The following is a 26,769-nucleotide window of genomic DNA, read 5'->3' on the forward strand; positions in this document are numbered from 1 at the left end:
ATATTTTGCCTTAAAGCGATGCTTATAACTAGCTCCTCATAAAACATGTCTACAATTATCTAATGTGTGTTTAGTTTTGACTGCTCGAAAGTGTAAGCTTGTAAGAACCCATTGTAAGCATTTTAAGCACGTGATACTCTTATATTTTCTTAAACGATGAAAATGTCTCTCAGGTAAGACAAGCAACGTATTATACACTGAATACTTGAGATGCTTTGTCACAAAGAAGTACAAAGAATCTATTTGCAAGCGTGATGTAATATTAATTAATCTCTAGAATTGATCCATCCTCTAAAAAATTACCATTTTTCTTAAAATCAAAATAGAGTTAGTGGGTATAAAAGTGTGTTCATGCATGTTGCACAATACCTTTTGAGAGTACGTATTAGTGTCCCATATATGCATCTACATTAACTTTAATGTGCTTTACATAGCACGTTCTAGGAATGGTGAAATTATTTAATATACGTGATGTAAATCACTTGTTTTAGGGAAGGTACATTTATTTCATACATATATTTGTAATACCCGTCTTAGCGTAGGTAAAATATTATTTTGCTTGCGATTACAAATGATATATAGACATTAATTATTAGTTTATCCTAAGAATAACAGATAGGTTCAAAATCACCTTCATTTATCTCATTGCTTTATACGGAGCCGCACAACACCGGGTAACCCTGCTAGTACATTATTGAATACGAAATCTGCATTTATAATAATATCATATATCATAATAATAATCGTTTGTTTCTGCATAATTAAATGGACATATATATATATACATATATATACACATATATATATATATATATATATATATATATATATATATATATATATATATATATATATATATATATATATATAGCAGTGTAGTTATATTCCAAGATTCAGATATTCTTTATCATGCAAAACAACTCTTCCAGGATTTTAACATTTCGGCACATTTTTTACAGATCTGTTTCGTTTATTATTATATCAATACATAATAAAAACCGCCTGTTTCTGCATAAAGTAACGATCGGTAAAAAAATTGTATCGGAATCTCAACATGTTGGATGAACCGTTTTTCATGGAAAATAAATATTGGATACTGGAAGGTAATTATACTGTTATTCTTGTAGATATGCGCCATTGTTATAGTTAACATAGATTACGCTTCTAAACAAAAACGATTAGAGTACACAAAGAGTAATATATATATATATATATATATATATATATATATATATATATGCATACGTCAATTTGAAGTTATTATTTTCAATTGACGTGAACACTAGAATATTTCAATTAAAAGTCAAATACGAACTAGCCTAATTATAGAGGAATAAAAAGCGAATAAAATGAGGTATTGGTTATTTAAGCAGTTACATTTGATTAAGCTTTAATTTGCAGTTTTTGGAAAAAAATACAACTGCGGAGTTTCTTTTTTCCGGCACTGTATATATAGCTACAGATAGATATAGATATCGATAAAGAAGGCCTTAAGAAGATAAAGCGTAAAGTTAAATCGGAACTTTATTAAATTATCGATTCAATGTCGGTTACAGAAATATATATCATTTATCTATCTATCTATCTATCTCTCTTTCTCTCTCTCTCTCTCCATATATATATATATATATATATATATATATATAGAGAGAGAGAGAGAGAGAGAGAGAGATAGGGGGGGAGAGATACAGAGGAAAGAAAGACAGAGAGACAGAGTGAGAGACAGAGACAGAGATAGAAAGATAGATAAATAGAGAGAGAGAAAAAGAATGAGATAGAGAGAGAGAGAAAGAGAGAGAAATAGGAAAGATAGAAATGCATGTCTGCACTTTCTTTATATATATTGGTTCTGAAATATTTTTACTTATTCTCAATTTATCGATCACGCATTTTTCCTGTCTGAAATCCTGATGAGCTATCGATCTTGCCATATGTATGAACCGTTATAAACGAAGAGGTTATCTATCAAAAGCGATGATATCTTCGAACTCTTCCACAACCAAAACACAAAGAAAAAAGAATCGATCGATGGGAATAATCTAAAAGACATTTCTAAAATAAAAAAAAATGAAAATATATACCCCTAAGTAGAACGGAAAGAATAAAAGCAGATAATATAGATTCGTAATTCTTTCATAGTTCAGAACTCAATCTGTTTCTTTTTATTTTTTGCGGTGAATCAATCCAGTCTGCGTATTGGAGTTTTTCTTACGTAAGAAATATAAAAGAAAAGAAGAATCCGTCGTGAGTTTTACGTATCTAAGTGCTGAACAGATCGAACTAAAAAGCAGGAGAAAGGTTATGCTTATTATATTATAGTTCAGTCGAAATTGATGTACGAAAATCTGCTTCGCCGAATTTCGCACTAATATTTATATATGTAAAATGGTCGATTTATATCCATCATGTGTTTTATAATTAATTAATCATAATTATCATTATTGTAAACATAACAACATTTATCATTATTTTTTTTTTAATTGGGATTGAGGAATTTATTTTAATATTCATTTAAAATGGCTCCAGATGACTTGTAGTTTTTTCTAGTCTGCAGTAAAGTGCGAGGTAAATGCTACTAAGACAAATCCGCTTTTTTTTCCACAATACAAATATTTTTTTTCAGCAAATGATTTTATTGCTAGAAACATTTTATCCTGGAATTAATAATCCGTAATCATCGGCCTTACATTCAAAGGCAATATGAATTTGAACAACATATAGACAATATCCGAAAAGCTGCTGTGAAAATGGCGGGCTTCTTTTACCACACTAGAAATATAGTAACGCTTCATAGTATCATATATACATAGAAAGTCACGGCTTGCCTATATACGAAATATTGTTGTAACGTATTAACTGATAGCATCTCTCTATTGAATAACGTAAATAAAAAAGTCTCCAATCTCACTGATTCCGCACTGTAAACAATGACAAAACTTCTGTCCCATTGTCACAATATTGCATCCTGTATGCTTATGTACATGTACTCTAGGGGAACGTCCTCAGAGAAACTAATAGACCTCGAGCCCCTCCGACGTAGATATGTAACGTTGCTCACAGGCGAACGCACGTTGCGTGCAGTTTACGTCCACAAGGAGACAAGACAAAAAATTGGAAATAACTCCAACTCGCTGGTTCTTTTTAGCAACAATATTTATATCCTCATTAGTACAAATCTGACGTCTCCCACCTGATATAGAATGTTCTCTAAGCTCCTGAGACCTCGAGCGCTATTTCGTCTCTCATGAGGTCTCAATGATTATTTTGTCTCTGACGAGATCTCCAACGCTATATCGTCTCTCGGGATCACCGACGCTATGTCGTCTCTCACTAGATCTTCCAGGCTATATCGTTACTCACGAGATCTCAAGCACAATATCGTCTTTTAGGAGATCCCCAACGTTATACTGTCTCTAACGAGATTTCTAACAATATATTGTCTCATGGGAGATCTCTAACACTATACTGTTTCTTACAGGATCTCCAAAGTTATATCGTCTCTCACGAAATCTCTAACACTATATTGTCTAACAGGATACCTCTAACGCTATATCGTCTTTCACGAGATCTCTAACGTTATATCATCTCTCACGAGATCTCTAACGTTATATCGGTTTTCACGAGATCTACAACGTTACATCGTTTCTCACCGCTATCTGAAACGAGATCTTTGTCTTTCTCTTTTTATATTTTTTCCCCACTGGTGAGGTCACTTCTTATGCATTTATATCCGCGCATCCGCGCTATATTACAGATAACCGCCACTAACATGACAAGCAATAATATCCCACAACTTTACTGTAAACATTGCTTCATGACGGGGAACTTTTTTACTTTGAAAGCTTTTTTTTTCCAACAAACTATTAGACATTAAAAACCTGATCTTGTATGCTGCTTTTTGACTGAACTAACATGCAGAGATTGAAGTGTAGAATGAATAGACATGTCGCTGCTAAACTCCCAACTTAAAGTATCGCTGTAGTCAGCATCTGTCAAATCACAGAAATTTCTTATGTCTCGTAACAATTCCCTTTGCTTGGAGTGAATAAGAGGAAAACAAGCGAAGTATGCATGGTGCCCCGTGAGTACACAGTGAACGAGGCATAAAAAAGGAATAAGTTCAGCATTTATCCTCCCCCCAATTTAGTTCCAAAAACCCCCAGGGGAGTCAAATCCTGGTGAAAATGAACAAACGGTGCAGTTTTATGCCTTAACTTATGTAAATTTGAGTTCTGCACCATGAAAAAAAAAAAAAAAAAGAAATGACTAGGTCCATCATTTGCCTTCCACTATTAAGCCCCCAAAGTCTCCAAGGTCTAAACATATTTAAATTTAAGTTCAGCACCATGCAAAACTGCTAAATAGGCATACGCAGAAAATTTTGGACAAACATAAAATAGTCCCCAAAAATTGAGTTTTTATTAGACCTAAAAGAGCCCCTGAAGTATAGATAAGTGTTGATAAATAGGATTATATAGAAATCAGTTAGTTACAACTTTTCAGAAAGTTTTATAAAAACCCAAGGCATCATTTTTCTAATAAACACAAAAGTGTCAATTTTGGCCATTTTAACCCGAAAGGCACCCCTCGAGGGCAACCGGAGTTTTCTCGGAAAATCCGTTCTGCGCTTTTTTACTCATATCGTGTTTAATGTTTGTGCATAATTTCCAAAAAATGCCAAGGCGTAATATTGAGAAAAGTGCAGACAGACGAACGGACAAAGGTGAATTTACAGGTCAAAGCTTCTTTTGTCGGGGGACCAAGAAAATCTTGTTATTTTATTTATGTCAATTTATGTGTTAAGATTTATGTCTATTTATTTATTAGGATTTTTATTTATATTAAAATAGAACTGAAAAATAGGGTGGTGAAAAAAAGCAAGTTATTAATTTTGACCTATAGAAAAAACATTAATAGTTGATTTTGTTTTTGTTATTTATTGTCAGACAGGAGGGCTAGGCGCTAGACATTGAAAAGAACGTCGCTGTTTACACCATCAAAGATATCAGTGGTTAAATGATTTTTAACTGATTTTTCGTGGCACTAATTGTCCATATGCATCACACAGGGACATACATCTAATTAATGTGTATATTTGTTTATATATATCCCTATTAAAACCGTTATGAATCCATAATCCAAATAGAGAGTGTATAACAACGGTATATTTATCTGAAGTCATACAATGATGTAAATTTTCTCGGAACCAACATGTTGTAGTATTAGTCGCAAAAGAGACTAAGAATAGAAAAACATTTCCACTCACCTTTTCTTTGTAACAACTATATTTATTTCCTTACAGTTACGACTGTGACATCACCCAGGTGGTCATTTTCTAGAATATCATCCACGCTTCTTACATGATCTCGAATGTTATATATGTCTCTAACGTGATCGTCTTCTTTCTCCTTTTTATAGTATTTTTTTCTTTACCGATTACGGCATTTCGCATGCATTTTCATACTTGCGTCCGCGCTCTGTAACAATGACAGAATTAATTTTTCAAACATCGGATCATCTATAGAACTCCGTTAATATTCAGAAAAACAAAACAAACTGAGAAAGATTTCTTTTTCGAGCAGCAAATAAAAATACAGGAAGAGATTCAATTGCCAAGTTCGTGCGTAGTCTTTTGTGTGTGTCCCTGTGCGAATAACTTGGAGAATAGGAACACTCAGAGAGCTACATGGAGATCAAAAGTAAACAAAAATATGGGTCTATGAAAAGAAAAATAGGAGAAGGCAAGGCAGAATTTTCATTTTATTTTATTCACAGAGACAGTTGCGCTTACCGATATTTAGATATAGATGTTGATTAAATTTCCAAATGTCGGCCGAACCATTTCCTACAGCCAACTTTCTGAAGCATTTTCGCAAACGCAGCTATCCATCTACGTGCACCGATTTACCCGATCGGAATGGCATATTGAACCAAGCTTTGCACTCACAACATCTCGACCGGCGTGGAGAACATTTGACCTTACACAACAATCCGTTTCCAGTTTGCGCCTGTCAATAATAACATGTTTGAACAATGGATACAATATAAAATCAACAAAGAAACAAATTCAAACAAACACTTGATCAAGTCCTCATATTTCACATGCATGCGCATCGATGATTCCATCAGATTTCATCAAACAATAGTTGCTTCTGTTGGCGCTTCAAACACACAAAGAATTCGGCCAAGCGAAAAACAGGAATTCTCTCTGGTCGGTTAAGCCGACAGCAACATTGAGTAAGATGCCACAGTTTTCTCTTCCAGGTTTTTCATTTCGGATTAGCTATATTTATCCTTCACAAACACTTCTGAATTATTTTATACTTATATATATATATATATATATATATATATATATATATATATATATATATATATATGTATGTATATATATGTGGATGTATATATATATATATATATATATGTATATATATAATGTATCTATCTGTCTCTCTCTCTCTATCTCTCTCTCTCTCTCTCTCTCTATCTATATATATATATATATACACAAGATGGCCAGTCAGCGTTGTTCGATCGTAAAATACTCGTACACATGATATTTTAATATATACTGATTGCGTATGAATTCTTATAAAATCAATCTCATATTGAGTATTATATAGATCAGGGAATAATTTGCCTGTTAGCCTAATCGCAAAAAAAGTAAAAACAATATTAATGATAATGCCTTTCATTAAATTCCGTCTGTGTTTGTTTATATTATCACGTCAGATGATATTTTTGCTTGACGATCATAAACATATTTTTTTTGTTAAAGATAAAGAATCTTATTTTTTTTATTTATAAAAGACAAAACTAATTTTAAAATCGTTTTTTTTTCGATTTTCGATAGTTATCCGATGAATTGCTGTACAAAACATATCTTAGAATACAGCCAGACATATAATTTACCTTTGTATTTAATTTGCTTAATATAGGTTTAGTTATTTCGGAACATAAAAGGCAGGAACTCTCTCTCTCCCTCTCTCTCTTTCTCTCTCTCTCTCTCTCTCTTTCTGACACATACAAAGTGATTTTTATATAATAGTAAATATATATATATACACACACACATATATGTATATATGAATATACGTATACGTATGTACGTATATATATAGATATATATATATATGTTATATATATACTATTATATATATTAATGAAAACAAAGGGATTTAATGTTTACTTGATATACGCAAAATTTTCCATTCATCCATATACGTTGGTTTAGATTCGACAAATTTAAGCCACAATAAATCATAAAATTATCTTATGACTAATCAATCTTAAAATTTATCATTTATAAATTTATTACTATTATTATCTTTTATTATTATTATTATTATTATTATTATTATTATTATTATTATTATCTGATATTTTACCATTATTTTCTATTTTATTTTATTATCTATTTCACTTTGAATTTATATGTTACTGTGTTATTAATGTAAATTCTATAAATATTATAATTACTAATTTAAAAAAAAATATTATTTTTATTGAATTACTTCTAATAGGATTCATTTATATATATATATATATATATATATATATATATATATATATATACATATATATATATACATAAAATTTTACTATTAACTAATTAGTCCCTTTGAACAGTTGTATCCTTTATGTTTCTATTTGAATAAAATTATTTCCCTTTGTAATTGAAATATTTCCGCTGATTTTAAATTTAACGTCACTAACGATGTTAACTGTTACTATTATTCCATTGGCGTCTCCTTTGAAAGTGTATATATATACACATTTTCAAGCATTCATAAACTGCATTTACCATCCCAATGAATGCAATGTACGATGATACGTACGACTTTTAGAATGCGACCCATTAAAGGGTATTTATATTTTTGTTAAAAATATTTCAGATTTACACACTCTTAAGCTTACCTTTCAACCGGATTTTATTTTTATTTTATTTTATTTTCATTTTGTCTTCCTTTGTTTATCAACATCAAAAAATTAACTATTTTTCTTTATATTTTAAATATTTTCCAGATACATCTGCCTTACTTGAAAAATGCTAGGTTTATTTTTGGTGTCTTTAGAATACCCCCCACCAATATTTTTGCTGATGAAGAGACTTTGTTCCAAAAACTATATGAGAAAATTATTGTCCAAGACCTATTGTCTATCAAAATAAAAATCCCGTTTCCGAAACGATTGTAAAATTTATTGATTTTGTTTGTTCTTCCTTATGAAACCGATTTTTAATTTTTAATTTTAATTATAAATTATCAACCATCTTACTCAATATAAAATAGCTCTGGGATATATATGCCAATCGAGCTTATTATATATCTGTTGTGGGGGAATCACCCACCAAATGGATTGTTCTATCCATTATATAAACCATAGATCTTTTGGTTCCAGGTGTGGATTAAACACCAGAGCGACCCCCGCCTGCTCTTTTCAGTTGTAACCTTTTTACGTTGTTGTTGTTGTTCCAGTAATACATTGTTTAAACTCTATTCTGTTGTTTTGTTTTATTAGTGACTTATTGCAAGCCATAACACTGGTGACATAGGATTCGGAGAACGTACTCACGATAAAAAAAGTGTTCTAAAAAACTAAACACTGAGCACATTGGAATCAAGGATTATACTAAAATCGAAACCAGTAACGACATTGAAAAATATTCTCGCAGCGAAATAGTATTTCAAAAATACTAACGACGTTGGATTCAAATGTTATTAAGCCTAAGGAAGTGTTTAAAACTTGCAACTGAAAGGTTCACGGTAACTAAAAAAAAGGAGATCATTACGGGAAAAAGAGTTGAAAAGAAAAAAGTTCCTCACGACTTTCAAAGATAGCGCTGTACTTTTGTAGAAAGAAAAAGGTTCGTCGCGACTTAGAAAGGTAAGTTTTTATACTTTTGGTAAAAGAATTCGTCACTTGTGGTTTTCGCTGCTAAAATCGGGCGTTGTTTTTCTCTCTGGAGAAAAATATACACATGATTTTTTTTCTTTAGACAATGAGCTTTTTATATATACTTTTTCTGTTCGTTTTATTGTCTGGAGGAATAAATAAGAAAGAATAAAACAGATTTTTAAAATTCAAGGAACGTTTTGAAATTACTAATGCTACCAAAGCAAAATGGACGAATTGAAAGTAGCGTTTGAACATTTGACAAAGTTGCATATTGATGCCGCAAAGCGTCAGTCACAATCCGAAAACACTGGACTGAACGTCAAATAAGATTCGAGGAACAGCAAAAGGAATTGCAAAAACAGTTAGCGGAATGTCAAATACGAACCGAAAAACAGTTAGCCAGATGTCAATTACGAACAGAGGAATAACTTACAGAAATTCTTTAAAAAATGCGAATGCGGAAAGCAATTCAGCATTTTCTCAGAATAGAATATGGGTCGCGAGAGACAATTATCCATATTAGGAAGTGGAAAAATAATTCGCAGCGTATTTTCGGCGTTATGAAGATTTTTTTTAAATATTGACTGCAGTAACTGGTATGATCAAAAGAAAACCTGACTTCTACTACGAAAATTGGAAACGGCTGAACATGATAAATTCGTGGATTACATCTTGCCTCGGAAAACAGCAGATTTATCATTCAATGAGACGGTAAATTTGTTAACGGAACTTTTCTCACCGAAAATGTCTTTTTCCATAAGCGTTGGAGATGTTTGTATGTGGGAAAAGGACAATAATGACGATCTTGCCACCTATGAAGCTGTAGTGAATAAACATTGTGATGACGTTTAGTTGTCTGAACTAACAACAGACAATTTTAAATGTCTTGTGTTTGCGCAAGGGTTAACCTCGGGAAAAGATGCGGAAATCAAGCGCAGAGTCCTTACAAAATTAGGAAATGAACCGAACTTTACACTTCAAAAATTGACTGAGGATTGTCAAAAAGTAGAAATTATAAAAAAAGATGCAAGCAATATCGAAGCAGACATCGCGAATATAAAAAAAAATAACTAAGAAAAAAACCGTCGGAATAGCACACAAACACTAACCACCGAAACTCAGGAAAGCTAAAAGCACCGAGCGCTTGGTTCAGATGTGGAGGAATACATTGGATAAGGGATTGCCCATTTTTAACAAAAATATGCCATTTATGCAATAAGATCGGTCATAAAAGTTCGCTCTGTAGGAAAACTCAGAATAGAAGCCGTGTCCGCCAGACCAGAACTAAGGACGTCGTAGATGAAAATATACGCAAATATGTAACGGTTAACATTTTCCGCAAGGCTATTAAATTCCAATTAGACAGTGGATCGGATCTTTCAATAATAAATCACAAAAAGTGGAAAATATTACGAAAGCCGACTATGTTAAAAACTAACAGACCGGCGACGGCCGTTAATGGTACAAAAAGTAATTTTGAAGATGAATTAATTTCAAATGTCACTTTATGGGGAAAACAAAAAAACTAATATTGTATATGCTAAAAGATAGTGAGAACCAGTTCGGTTCTGACAGCATGGAGAAGTTTTGTCTCTGGGATCTTCCTATATCCACATTCAGCAAGAAAATAGATACCCGCCCAGCAGAAACGGAGAAACTTATAACTTGCTTTAAATAAGGTTTTCACAAACGTATTTACTCCTGGCCTGGGGAGATGTACAAAAATGGCCGCAGATTTTAAGTTGAAACCTGGCACACAACCGGTGTTTTAAAAGGAAGGTAATGTCCCGCTCGCTCTCCTGAACAAAATAAATCAGGAACTAGACAGATTAGAAAGTATAGGTATACTGGCTAAAATTGAATATATTGAGTTGGCTTCTCCGGTAGTTTACGTAAAGAAAAGGTCCGGGGAAATTCGCGTTTGCGTCGACTTCGCGACCAGACTCAACGGGTCCTTAGAAATTATCTCTATCCATTAGCTATCCAAGAAGAAGTGTTCACAAAATTAAATGGCGACAAGTCTTTTTTCTAAGATAGCCCTAAGCGACGCTTACCTACAGATTCCGGTAAACGACAAAAGCGCTAACCTCCTCTGTATTAACACTCATCGGTGTTTGTACAGATACGAAAGACTCGCGTTTGGTATCAAGATGACACCCGAAATATTCCAACAAGTAATGGATACTATGCTGTCCGACTTGGACACCGGAATCGCATATCTTGATGACATTATCATAGCGAGCAAAACCAGGGAGGAACATGAAAAACATCAGACAAGTATTCAGTCGAATACAAGATTATGGAGTTAAAGTCAAAGCAGATGATTGCAAGTTCTTTTTACAAACAATTAAATACCTGGGTCAAATAATCGGGAAAGATGGCAGACGCCCAGACCCAGATAGGGCGACCGCTATTAAAGAAATGCCGGCACCAGTAAACATGAGTCAATTGCAGAGTTTTTTGTAGGTTTGGCAAATTATTACCAGGGATTCATCCCAAATATACACAAATTGCGCGCACCACTTAATGAATTGCTGAAAAAGGATAAGGCTTGGGAGTGGACAAAAGATTACCAGGCATCATTCCAGAAATAAAAAGAATCCTGACTTCCAAACTTTTCATAGCGCATTTCAACCCGCAGGTGGACATAATAGTAGCTAGCGATGCTTGTCAATATGACGTCGGGGCATGCATGCTACATCGAATCCCGGATGGCTCGAAACAGCCTATTGCTTTCGCATCACGGACTCTCTTGCCAGTGGAAAAAAATTATTCTCAGATCGAGAAAGAGGCCCTATGAATTATATTTGTAGTTTCAAAATTCCACCAGTTCTTGTACGGAAGATATATTTTTCTACAAACCGACCATGTCAAAAAAAAAAAAAACTTCCCACATTCACTGCGAACCGACTATTAAGATGGGGAACTATTCTGCTGAACTATAAGTTTACAATTCCATTTCTCCCCTCAAAACAACTAGCCCATGCAGACGGTCTATCGATACTGATTCCTGCATAGAGTCTCTTGAAGATTAAGTAATCGCGGCACTACGTATTAATCGTGATGTAAAAACCACGATAAACAATATTATCCGCAAACTGCCGGTCACACTACAGGAAATTAAGTAAGAATCCCTAAATGACAATTTCATTCAAACCACGACGCAGAAATTAGCACTCGGTGACACCAGTTCAAACATTTTTTCTGGTTGCGACGAAATATTGTTATACGGTGAAAGGGTTGTCATGCCCCAAACCCTTCAAATATATTTACAGGGATTTTCACATAGGGAATCGAGGAATAAACAGAATAGAAAGCCTAATGAGAAGTTTTGTTTATTGGCCAGCTATAGACCAATATATTACCGACATGGTGAACAGATGCAAAGGTTGTGCTTTGGCTGCAAAAACACCACCAATAACATATAAACTTTGACCTAAGGCTGAAAAACCATGGTCGAGGATCCACATCGATTATGCGGGACCTGTGGAGGATTTTTACTATCTGATAATACTTGACTCTTACTCTTAATGGCCAGAGGTACTAAGATGCAAAAAATAGACCACTGCAACAAACACACATTTTTAATGGAATTGTTTGCTCGGTTTGGGGTTATAGACTGTCTGGTTAGCGACAACGCTACGCAGTTCACCTCGACAGAGTTCAGAGAATTCTACGAGACGTATCAAGTCAAGCATATTACGACACCCCAGCACCACGCCAGAAGCAACGGCCAGGCCGAACGCTTCGTTGATACGCTTAAATAGGCATTAAAAAAGGCGTCCGGTACACCGACAGAAAAGGCCTTTCAGCAATTTCTGCAGGTTTACAGAATCACGAGAAATCCGAACAAACCAGATGCGGAACCCTCAGCAGAAATCATGTTTGGAGGGAAGATAAAACCCGTATTTGATAAACTGCTACTCAAAAACATAGTACACAAAAGAACCTCTACAATGCCAACGAAACGGTTTAACAGCGGAGATAACGGGTACTCTAGACATTTACGAAATAACGTTTCTTTTTGGGAACTAAGCACGAGCTTACGAAGAAACGGCATGTTACATACATCATTCAGGGCCCAAAGTTCCAGCATAAGAGGCACCAGAACAAAATAATTGTATTAATAAATTTACTAATACATTAAAATATACTCTGCTCTTTAGACTCTTGTCCTAATCCCTTAAGTATATCTATATCTATATATCTATTTATCGATCTATCTATCTATATATATATATATGTGTGTATATATATATATTTATATATATATATATATTTATAAATATATATATTTATATATATATTTATATATATATTTATATATATATTTATAAATATATATATATATTTTATATATTTATATAAATATATATATTAATATATATTTATATATATATGTTCATATATATGGTAATATATATTTATATGTATATATTTATATATATATATATTTATATATATTTATATATATATTTATATACATCTATATATTTATATATATATATATTTGTATACATATTTATATATATATTTATATATACAATTATATGCATATATATATATATATTTATATACATATATATATTTATATACATATATATACATATATATATATACATATACATATATATACATATACATATATATACATATATATATATAAATATATATGCATATATATATATTTATATACATATATATACATATACATATATATACATATACATATATATATGCATATATATACATATATATATATATATATATATATATATATATATATATATATATATATATATATATATATATACATAAACAATCCTCTGTTCGCGTTCGGGTATACGACGCCATTTTATTTTAATTTGTTCTCATACACGAGTTCAGAGTATCATATTAGGAGCACTAGAGAAAGAGACATTCGTATTTCATTCCTTCAATCTCCTTCTTCTAATACGAATAATTTATTCAATCTCATTCTTTTTCTTATTCTTCATTTAATAATAAGGGAAAATGTTCGTTATATATATAAAATGCAAGCATTACATCAATTTCTCGTTTTCTATTTTCCTCCTCGGTCTCACTGTTGTCGCCATTGTGTCTAATAGTCGTTATATAATCCTGCACGTTTCTAAGCTTTTATTGTTGGAGAAAATAAGTACACAGATGAGTTTTATGCTAAGGTTTACTTAACTTATTATTTACTTAAACCATTTACTTTACAAAAAAAAAAGCGATTAATCGCGAGCAGATATCTTAGGGCTCTTATTTACACAGCTTTCTGTCCAGCATCATCTGCTTACTTCCTTGCGTATCATCCGCTTTTGGCAGACTACCATTATACGATACTTCCTGTCCAAACCCAATAAACTCATTTAAAAGTTCTTCTTCCCCTCTCAGCTCGAGATATCATTACTTTGCTTCCTATCATATACTATTATCTCAACACCGATCGATCGATTCCGAGAACATTTTCTCTTCTTTAAAAACATTTCCTTGCAGATCAGATCTTGTTAGGGTTTCTCCATTCTTTTTTTATTGTTATACAAGCTCCTCGACTAACTTCAATCTCTGTTCTCGCCTTCCAAAAGTGCAAAATAAAAATTGTTTTCCAAGACTAATGCGAAGGGCATCCATTACCTCCTCTGTATATCTGAAGACAATCTACCCCCCCATGAACAGAGATTATTTGCAGGTTGTAAACATTAGTGGAACATATTACCCACGTAGCAGGATCATAGTTATATTGATGCCTAATTATGACTTAAGTCATAAACGAAAACATTGAAGGGATTCGAAGACGGGAGTGGACATATAAAAGCGAGAGTTCTTCGTGTTTAATTTTTTTGTTTTTGAATAGTCACTACTATTTTCAATGCCAGCCTCTTTTGATGCCATCGTAGTAAAACTCCGGACGACGCTTTGTCACTCGCATCTCTGTCGCAACTCTGAAATTGAAAAACCCATAGTCTAACATAAACTAGATCGGCTTCGTAAATGTTCACCAGGCGCCTGTGAATGTTGAACAGTTCGTTGTTTTTCCTGCGTGGAATAATTAAATGACGCATCTCTGATGCACGTCCATGATTGAGGTTGCTTTTTTAGAATCTTCCACCATCAATATCATCAATAGAGACATGAAACTGTAGTTCTTGAATGCATAAATTCAATTATCATTACAATGCAATTCCTCTGATCAAACCGGTTGGGATAAAAATAGGAGACATTACTTTTAGAACATATATTGCAATATAATACTAATTCCTGCAAACTAAAATATTATAGTCCTTGAAGTAGTTGTAAAATACTTCTCATGACGTAATCATAATTAATACATTTTTCACATTAAGTGACTAAGTCTATCCAAAGGTTTCATTTAAACCTGATAAAATGTTAACAACACATTATTTTAAATATATTTTATGTTATCTATAGATCAATAAAAGTGAAAATGTGTGTGAGGACATTTAAAACCTATATACTCAACGAATTTCAGATCTACAAACCTGTAAATTTCGTATATAGCATATTCAGACACGTGGATAATTTTTAATCGGTTTTAACTTGAAAAAAAAACCCGGGTTGCTAAGAGGTGAAAATTGCAAAAAATTAATTCGTGGAGGTCATCGGGGTTTTAGTTGTTTGCCAACTGTTTAACGAACGCACATGCGTGAATCGTTCATATGGCAGAGTACTTATGTTAAGAATAAGCAAGTTTGAAAACACTTTTAAAAGAACGTGACAAATTGGCCTAATAGTTATCATACTTGGCTCACTGGTTTTTACATTTCTATTTCTATCACAGTTCGAGTATTTTTTTTTACTTACTAGAAGTTAACTGTTAGGAAAAACATAATACTCGCATGCACATGTCCAAGTTTCTTTTTAATTGATTTTTTATTTAAAGGATTTTAATGTTCGTTTAATACCTCCTGTATTTCTATGTCTAATAAATAAAACTTATGAATTAATAACAATATAATATTCATGCGTATTTTACGACCGGGTAACGACTGTCGGCTTGGTAGTACTTGCATAATTCTATAATTGGAAAACCTTGCAAGAATACACACATATGGATATATGTTATATAATATACCACCTAAAAGTATTATAATGATTCCAATCATCCTATTTCCACAGCTGATCTTTAATGTTGTTATTATTATAACTGTTTTTAGTTATTTACATTTTTTGTGCAATTATACAAATTATGTGGAACGCGCGCCCTTGCTTGAATCGTGTTTTAAAGATCGGGCTATTCTATCTTTTAAAAAAGGGGACGACATGTTATTATACACGCACACACATATAAATGTGTGTATCTATATATATATATATATATATATATATATATATATATATATATGCGCATTAGCGTGTATATATATATATTTATATCTATATATATGTGTGTGTGTGTGTGTGTGTGTGTGTGTGTGTGTGTGTGTGTGTGCATGCTAGGTGGGTTCTTTTTGGCGTGGCTCAGAGGATAGGAATGAGGGCGGTGAGTGGTATGTTTTGCTTTCGACTCTAGCCGATGGTTCTAGAGTCATATATATATATATATATATATATATATATATATATATATATATATATATATATATATATATATATATTATATTAATATATTATATATATATATTACTTTTGGTCTCATTACTATATACTATGTTCAATAAAATAATCGATAGTAAACGTCTCTATAATAATAAATATAAAACCTGTCATTCTTTAATAAGATAAGAAATAGAAAATAACTGCTTAAATTTTAAATAAAAAATATGAATGACGAAAGCACAAATCTCAAAAATTCAATCTGGACGTGGGGAAACTTTATAAGAACGATATGCATAAAATTATGTATTCAAACTTGGAAAAATGGCATAGAAATGCTTCAAACTGTTTTTAGTTTATCGTGCATGAATCAAGCATAAGTTTTGGCGAGGGCCATTAACATGCTCACATAATAGGACTTTCATGGAAGTTGTTGGAACGGTAGAACAAGCGCATTGCATCCTAGGGAGATTACCTCGAAGAGGAAGTGTACTATCAATAAAAGCGCCCATACTAAAAATGTCTGGAAATTTATTGATGCACCTCGTATGTTATACCGATCGTCTTAACGCTTCTGTGTACATGTTAGTTGTCTGACGGAGAAATCACCATATGTCTGTGGAGGTCAGCCAATCTCAGATTCATCAAATCTGTCCCGATCTGCTCCTAGCCGGAAACTGTCGTCCACTTTCTCAAAATCTAAACTAGTCGTAAACTAAATCTAACTCTTTGTCTTATTGACTCAAAACCAGAAATGCTAAAAGTCTCGTCCTTGTCTCAGAGTGATTCATAAGCGCAAATGATCAGACGTCATCGGCACTCAAAGAGTACCTCAATTTTTCTATTTGCATCAATTCTTTTATTGTCCTCAGTCAATGAATTTTTGTTCATCATTTTTATGAATCACTTCCTAACACTCAGAAGGGAAAGTCTATATTATCACAAAAAATCGTTTAAAATGTAAAACTGAAATAACGTTTGTAGAGATAACTTCATTAAATTAAATTTCAATTGCAGTGGATTTCAAAAGTAATCTCCTTCTTCTATTCTACATTTATGTTCTTTACTCGTTATTCATCTTATTTGTCATCTACCCATTTTCTTTTTCGTTTGCTTCTACTTTATATGCTTCATATTTCTCAGCTTCATATTCTTCTATACATTCTTCATCTTATTTCTGGTCCTGGAACTAATGACCTTAAACTATATACAATGGTGAGGCCCCAACTTACGGGCTTTGGGGAGTGTGGAGCCCCGCTTTAACTGCCATTACTCCCAGGTCCACTCTGAACCGGAGTGGCAGTATATGTTAGGGTTCCAACTATTGGTTGAATAGAAATCGACCTGAAAAAAATATATTCTATTAAAAATATTTTCTTCCAAATCACTGGATTAAGAATACAGAGTGGACATCCACTTACCTAAACAATTATTATTTAAACCTTAAAAGGGTTGATATGCCGGAAAATAAAAAATAACTACCCAATCGTCTTCTTCCAAACAGAGCCAAAAAAACAAGCATCGATTTTCCTCGAGAAAACACCCAAAACATCATGTGAAGATGTAAAAAGCTTGAAACATAATTGTTTTGTTTTTTACCAAAATGACTAGATTTTGCATTAAACTTCATTTACAGTAAGTGTGAGAATTTCGTAAATTGTATAGAAACATTTTAATAAAAAGCAATTAAAAAATACGTTGACATAACGGAATATATACGTAAAGATTTGGACAGCATTCTTTAAGTCCCTATTCACTTCTTTCTCCGTGAATGTAACGTCATATTCGAAACCGGTTATTGATGTCCAAATGTGAATGTAAACTGGATATAATAAAATATAAACTGTCTCGGTCCAAATGATTCATCCTTCCACAGTGAACGAGACATATACTATACATTTATCTTATCTTGAAGGACATAGTTTTTTTTTTGTTAAATTGAAATGTGTTTAAACAATGTGAAGTTTATTTTAAGTGCTGTCATTTAACAGTCTTGACATTTTGAAACATAATTGTCTTTTTTAAGTAGTTTCTTCTTTTTTTAATTTTTCAATCTAGATCGATCTTGCTCCTAAACAATTCAACTCGCTGATTTGGCAGTGGAAGCAATTAAACAGTGGAACTGAGAAAGTCAGGAAAGCTAAAATTAAAGTAAAACACAATATTGGCCAAAATTAAAGGCGTTGTTAAAATTGGAATCGGCAATAGATTCGTTATTTCTTTAGTTATTTCAAAGACGATGACGATTCAAATGAGGCTTAAGAAAGGAATTAACTATTGTTAAGACACGTCTATTCAGCCATAATTGTTAGCATAGAACATGCTACTTCTAAGATAAGTGTGACATGAGAGTTCAGTCATAAATGTGACAGACCAACAAGATGATATTTTAAATATAAGCTTGACTTTTGATATTACTAATCTTTTTATCCTGTTTCTGCATTTTTAGATGAGGGTGTAAAACTTGGATCATTCGGATTATTCTTCCCATCTTTGTATCATAAACATAATTTCGGTCGATATAACCCCTAATCTTCTTATGTATCTAGTCAGCTCGGCAATTCCGTGTCGCACTCAGGGATCTACCTGTCCAAGTTTGGAGCCTGTTGGGCATTCTGAACGGAGTTCATTATTTAATCCTCGGGAGTAGAATGCTCTTATTCTCTAAGCGAAGCCCGAATTTTTATGTAATTCACATTCAGACTTTTAGCATCGCCTACGCGAGTGATTGGACCTCAAATTTTTAAATGAAATCACTTAGTACTTTAGCTGGTACGCCACGGATCTTCGCGGATCAAATAAATTATTATAGAGTAAGAACTCCGGATTCTACCAAACAAACCTGTATACAGAGTGGGACGTCCACTTACCTGAACAATTATTGTTGATATAAAGAGTACAGGATCTTTAAAAAATATGTATCGCGAATGTTAGGGAGGAATGTTTACTTGATAACACGGAACTTTTTCTTACCATTTTTGGTTCACTTGGAAAAGTAAATTTAGAATCTAGACGTCAGTTAGAATATAAGAAAAATAACAAATATATTATGGGGAAAATACCACGTAGTGGGTAATAAATAAGAAAGATAGCTTTAAATATAAATCTGGAGTTTAGTTAGGTGACAAGTACAATAGAGTATCGGCCTCTGGCCGGGCCGGGCATGGTACTCCGCTTGAAACGAGTTGTGGGGTGTTGGGCGCAAAGATTTACACAAGGGTTAAACTGCAACCTTGAGAGAATAATCCTTTATATATTAATACGAATCTGAATCGTTTAATTGTTATGGACTTCCATTTCTTGTAATACATAATTTTACCAAGATTTCTTCATAAATTTTGGTTTCGATTTTGATGATGGTTTAAGGGACTGAAGTTATATATATATATATATATATATATATATATGTGTGTGTGTGTGTGTGTGTGTTTGTGTGTGTGTGTGTGTTAGTGTGTGTGTATAAATTTTTGTTTCGGTTTCAATTCAAACTTATGCCCCCAAGTCATAGGGATATATAATTTCTTTTTAATTTTTGAAATCGCAACTTTATAATATAAAAAAATCGATAGACCATTAACTCTATAATAATATATAACAAATCTGCAAGAATTAAAATATCATATTTTAGCGTACTTTACGACGCGGTTACGCAAGGCGTCACTACTTGCTTAGGTGAAGACTTTTTCAGTTCTAAAAAAAAGCTTGTATAATATCAGAGCATCTCCATTTATGCCGTACATCTACAGAATACCAAAATCAATATATTAAATATGAATGAGTCCGCTGTGGAAGTTTCACAGGTCTCGCTAATTAAAGAATAAAAGAGTATGAAATTACTTACGTCAGGCGTTGTTGAGAAGAAGAGAAGACAGAATATATACTGTTTACATATATATATATATATATATATATATATATACATGTATATACCCATATATATACATGTATACCCATATATTTAAACATATATATACCTATATATATACCCATATATATACACATATATATATATATATATATATATATATACCAGTATATATATATACATATATATATATACCCATATATACATATATATATATATATATATATATATATATATATATATATATATATATATATATATATATATACATATATACAGTGATGATCATATTTATTGGCACGGTAAAATAAAAGTTAAATTTTGTCTAATAAATTCTAAAAAAAGGATTAAATTAAAGAAAATAACAAAGTATATTATGTATTTTTAACTGGCCTTTCCGATGCAGCAATCGGATTTTAGAAAAAATAAATAACAAAGGAACAACAAACATAATTGCAAAAAACCCTTGTTCAAAATTATTGGCACGATTTATTTAATAATCAATTGTATAGCTTTTGGCCTTGATTACCTTCCTCAGTCGCTTTTCATAGTTTACAACCAAGTTGTTGCACTCTTCAGTCGTAATTTTAGCCCACTCTTCCTGACAATAATCCTCCAATTGAATAAGATTCTTAGGCTTCCTTTGCATTACCCTCAATTTTAATGTTCTCCATAAATTTTCAATTGGATTAAGGTCTGGGCTTTGTGATGGTCACTCCAAAACATTAATATGATTGTCCTCAAGCCATTTCTTAGTCAGTTTAGCCGAATGCTTTGGGTCATTATCTTGCATGAACCACCAACGACGACCAAGTGAGAGCTCTTTAGCAGAGTCTTTCAGGTTTTCATCCAATATTTTAACATAATCTTCCTTTTTTATGCTACCTGTGACCTTAACAAGTCGCCCTGGTCCAGAGGCAGCAAAGGATCCCCAAAACATCAAACTGCCTCCACCGTGCTTCACTGTGGGTATGGTGTTCTTAGGCAGGAAAGCTTCGCCAGATTTTCTGTAAATATAAGACACTTTATTATGGCCAAATAACTCTATTTTCGTTTCGTCAGTCCATAGAACACCTTTCCAGAATGCAACACATTTATCAATATGACGTTTTGCAAAGGCTAGCCTTGCTTTCAGGTGCATAGGCTTCAATAAGGGAGTCTTTCTCGGACGACATGCTTTTAAACCAGCTCTCGTCAAAACTCTACCAACTGTATGTCGAGATACATTCACTCCAGAGGTGCTCTGTTCATCAACAATCTCCCCAACAGAGATCCTTGGGTTTTGTTTTACTTGTCGAACAATTTTCCGTTCATCTCTTGGGGAAAGAATCCTTTTTCTCCCTCTACCCTCTAAACTCATAACGTGGCCTTGCGATTTGAACTTGTTTATTATGGCTCTAACAGTGGATTTGGGAAGGTTTAGCTTCTTTGAAATCTTATCATAGCCCTCCCCATTGCTATGGCATGCTACAACAAGCTTCCTGACGTCTTCGCTGTGTTCCTTAGTTTTAACCATGGCGATTGAAAATTATAATTTAGTCACTTATAATAGTTTAAATAAATCGCTATCTAAAAATTATCTGAAAAAAATTATTCACTGAATTAGCGTTAAACAAGCATAATATGGCTATAAAAAAGTTCAGAAAGCACGTAAACCGGAAATTGATTGATATTATACTGATACTAAAAGAAAAACAAAGCCGTGCCAATAATTTTGAACAAGGGTTTTTTGCAATTATGTTTGTTGTTCCTTTCTATTTATTTTTTCTAAAATCCGATTGCTGCATCGGAAAGGCCAGTTAAAAATCCATAATATACTTTGTTATTTTCTTTAATTTAATCCCTTTTTTAGAATTTATTAGACAAAATTTAACCGTGCCAATAAATATGATCATCACTTTATATACATATATATACCCATATATATACCCATATATATATATATATATATATATATATATATACATATATATATACCCACATATATCTTTATACATATATATACCCATATATATACATATATATACCCATATATATATATATATATATATCCATATATATATATATATATTTACCCATATATATATATATATATATATATATATATATAAACACCCACACACTAAAACGAGAAGTGATATACACTAGGACAGTTTTGCATGCATACATACAAAACAACTTCAGAATATTTTGTATATATACACGGTTTACACCCCCCGTGTTATTAAGACCAGTATGCAACATCTCTGAAGATAATCGGAGATTACATCCATCGGGACATCGTGTCAATAACACTATAATTTATAACACTAGTTGGAACAATAAAAAATAATGTTATTTTTTTTATTCATAAAACCGACATTAGTTCCATCGTGTTATCTCTTATCCTCGAGTGTCATTTGGACTTTCACATTGTTAATTCATTAAAAACAAAATTATATGTAACAGTATCGCATTAAAATAATAGACAATTCACTTTAAACACTGTTGATATTGAAATAAAGAACTCAAAATCTAACGTTTGTAAAGACCAGACTAGCGCAAAAATTTCCTGAATAAATATATTCATTTTTTTAATTTTAATTTAAATTTTCGACTCATAAAATGTTTCTTCTCTAAGAAAATGCATATTATATTTTTTTAAGACGTGGTATGCCAGTTGTAATTCCTGGCAAGTTTTGTGGGTGTGAAATTCGAATTTAATTTTAATAAATAAATATATTTATTTAAAAAAGTCTTGCATTTGTCTGGTTCTTTTAAATCGAAGAATTTAGAATTTGAATTCTTATATCAACACATCTTTTGAAAACCAGTGGATTTCTACTGTGGTAACATATATACACACGACCGAGGCTTCACACTGTCTCGGACATTAAGAATCATTATCCTTAACAATGTCTGAAGACTTGTCAGAAATTACAATTAGCATGGCCGATAAAAGAATGAACGTGCAAAAAAATGTGGAGGGGGCGAAAATTAATTAAAATTCAATTATTAGATTTATTAAAAAATATCACACTTGTCTCGTATTTTACACTGACCATTTTTTTTTTAATTTGGAATATAAAAGGATTATTTGTCTGGAATAACTTTTATAATGAAGCCTATAAAATGGCCGTTTTAACATCCAAGGTAAATTTACACTTTTTTTATAAATAATCATGAAGATTAGGTTGTTAAGTGCTTAACTACAAGGGCTTACAACCTGTTGCACCACGTTCGAACCCAATTAAATCCACAGCAACACATTCACTCATTATGCTCGCAATATTTATGTGGTATATCCTATAAGTAGTCGGTGCATTTCTAAGATGTGGAAACAAATGTTAATTATAGAATCGTAACACTCATATCGATTGAACGAAGAAGTAATACCAGTTTACTTATTACATTCATCATTTTTAACTCTCCATTATAAATCTTTATCCGGAAACAGATAAACCATGGACGTCGATTGTTTTTTTTTAGTTTTATAAACATACATATATACGTTTCTTGCACAACAATTGATTGCCCTTATCTTAGTGCCGTTCCATAGTTAGGGTACGATCCAGACTTTGCTGTGACAAAATCTTCTCAAAAAATCACAACTCTAATTTAAAAGCAATTATCACAGGTATACGTTGTTAATTTTATTTTATTTCGGACTATTAGTCTCATCTTATCTTTTTTTTTTTTATTGGTGCACAACGTTTCGGCCAACTTCCTCTGGCCTTCGTCAGGTGGTAACCGCGACGGATAGGAACTTCGAATCTCCTAACTGCATTCTCAGCCATCACTGCCATCCGTAGTTATTGTCGTCTCACCATTTTTGACCAATTACCTCTGGCACGCTTTGGGTGGGATTGAAACCGCTATCTTCAGACAATGTTCATCTGGGACCGTAGAGATTCAACGTCTCTATCAACTGCGCCACGGGCCCCGAAGGTATACGTTATTTGGTGGTTAATATAATACGTGTTTTATTTTTTGCCTAATCAAACTAGAATATAAATCAAATAAACACAATACTGTAGCTAAGAGCCAAAATGGTCTATACCGCACCAAGATCACTCTCACTCAACAAACTGACCGCTAACCTAATAATTTCTTTTAAAACTTAACCTCTATTCTTCCCAGAGATTCGACTCTAAACTCCATTCCTATCTCAAATGCTTTTATTCTTGACCAGAAAACTTATATTTTGTGTAATACTGGTTGTTTTTTTCGCACTCACCTCTAAAAGACAGAAGGTTTGCTCAATCTGCTGACAATACGCGGGGGCTGGGAGAAGAAGAAGAAGACGAAAAAGAAGAAGCGGTAGGTGTGGTTGGTTTTATTGAAAAAACAGCGTGACTAACCGCGAGAATTCCTGAAACTTCAAAGGGGTAAAAGACCACACACGGACGTATAGGGACCGTGCTTTTGCTAAAAACAGTAAACCGATGGAAAAAGAGAAAAGTCCCTTTCAAAAAAGATTTCCATGGCCTGAGGTAGAAGGACCCAGCACTTTTCATTTTGCCTTGGTAAGTGGTAACTAATCGATCACTCATAAGCTGCCTGCTCAAGATCCCCAGAAGAGATAACAGATCTAGAGTGTCCATTCACAGGGCCTATCTGCGAATAATCTCGGACATTATTTTGCCGATGTGGGTTTCTTTCAATATAAAACGCTTTTAATGAAGTACTTATTTTATTTAAGACAAAAGAAAACGTCTACAGAGTGGCCAGCCTCCAATCAGAGATATTTTAAATCATCTTTGTACGGTGTCACATACTTTGCTTTCAGCTTAGTGTCCATCACATTAAACCTCGCCATTCAAATGCACAACGAAACATGCATCCCGGCACAGGTTTACATTCTTTATAAGTGTCAGTTCTGTTACAGAAGAAAAGGGCCAACTCTATTACACATCACTCGGAACATATTAATCGAAATACGAGTTAAACTTAAACGGTACAGATGAAGCAACTATTATTAATATATAAAAGATTTAAATGGCGGAAAATTCATTTAAAACATTATTTTGGGCTACTTTTATTTCGTTTTACGAAAAATAATATAAACGCTATAAAACGTATTCACATTCTGAAAAATAAAATCCATTACAACATATGCTAATGCTATTGTGGCAATTTTTTTATATGATTTGAGAGCTTAACATTTTTCTGCCCATCTTAGTAAGGTGTGACACAAGGTTCAAGCCTGAGTTTTGTGTAAAAATGGGGAGCTTTCTGGCTCCCAAAATTGCCTAAATACGTCCTTCGGCATTCCCTGGTATAAGCGCATCAAACGGTAAGCGATAAACTTACTCTGTCTAAAAGTCGGTTGAGAAGACCTTCATTGGTTAATTTTTAGGGACAACCCAGGCGGCGTTTCCCATTCCGACGGGTATTGGGCCAAGTATGGCCGCTCATCTGTCTGGCTGATTACCAACAACAGATCCTTTCTACCCATCCATTTAATTAATAATTAGAGGGTAATGATTAAAGAAAGTTGGAAAGTTCTATCTATAGGCACTTGCAAAAGGAACTGACCAATCAAATGGAGCCATGTTCTGGTATCAAGCAAACAGAAACCGGAATAAATCATCAAAAATACTGGATCTTTTAAGATTGCTGCACATAATTTCTTGTGTCAAGCTGAGAAAGATTTTTGCTCTTCATCTGCAAAATTTTAACATTGAAAACATATGGAGCCTAGTTACACACTGAAAAATCTAGTTTTCACTTCAGGACTTATACAGATTATCTACCCATCGCTGTACACCTATGGACCGGTCACTGGCGTGTGACCGACCCACCTGTTACACTAAATGTCTTGGAAGCAGTTAATGTAGGTAGATCTGTGAACTAGAGGTTTTTTTCTGTCTAGGTTAAATTAAAGACATACCTGGAATTTTAGTGTGGCTGTCTCGTTCTTCTCCCAGAATGACATTTTCTTCTTTGAGGGTTTGATATGGTTGGAATCTTCTCTTCCAGATCCGCTTCGTTTATTAATGTAGACATTTATGGCAAACACAAAAACGACGCACGGCACAATGGTAATATATGAGAAATATAATCAACTGTTTATTTTTTTTACAAGAAAATATTACAGTATTTTTACAAAAACAATTTACAAGTAATAATTGACTTTTACAATTAAAACAACTAACCTTAACTAATGCTGAAGGAGGGGATATCCCCTTCTTTTCCTATACGGAGAGACAAAAATACATGCTTACCTCATAGCTGTTCGGACAAAAAGAGATCGAGAAAAGAAAGGAAATTGTGGGATTTCATTCTGGTTGCTCATGTATCCCCCCGCCTACGGCAAAATCACCTCCTGACCATGCAAGGAGCAGGTATTAACAACCACCATAACCAGGACACTAAGATATAGTGCCGCATCGGTCACTTTTCTAAAATTAAACATGGGTTTCAGTTCAAAACAATTTACACCAAACAAGGTAGATTTCCACTGA

Source organism: Euprymna scolopes, chromosome 6 (genome assembly GCF_053919585.1).
Source record: "Euprymna scolopes isolate OS-2025 chromosome 6, ASM5391958v1, whole genome shotgun sequence".
NCBI classification, from domain to species: Eukaryota; Metazoa; Mollusca; class Cephalopoda; order Sepiida; family Sepiolidae; genus Euprymna; species Euprymna scolopes.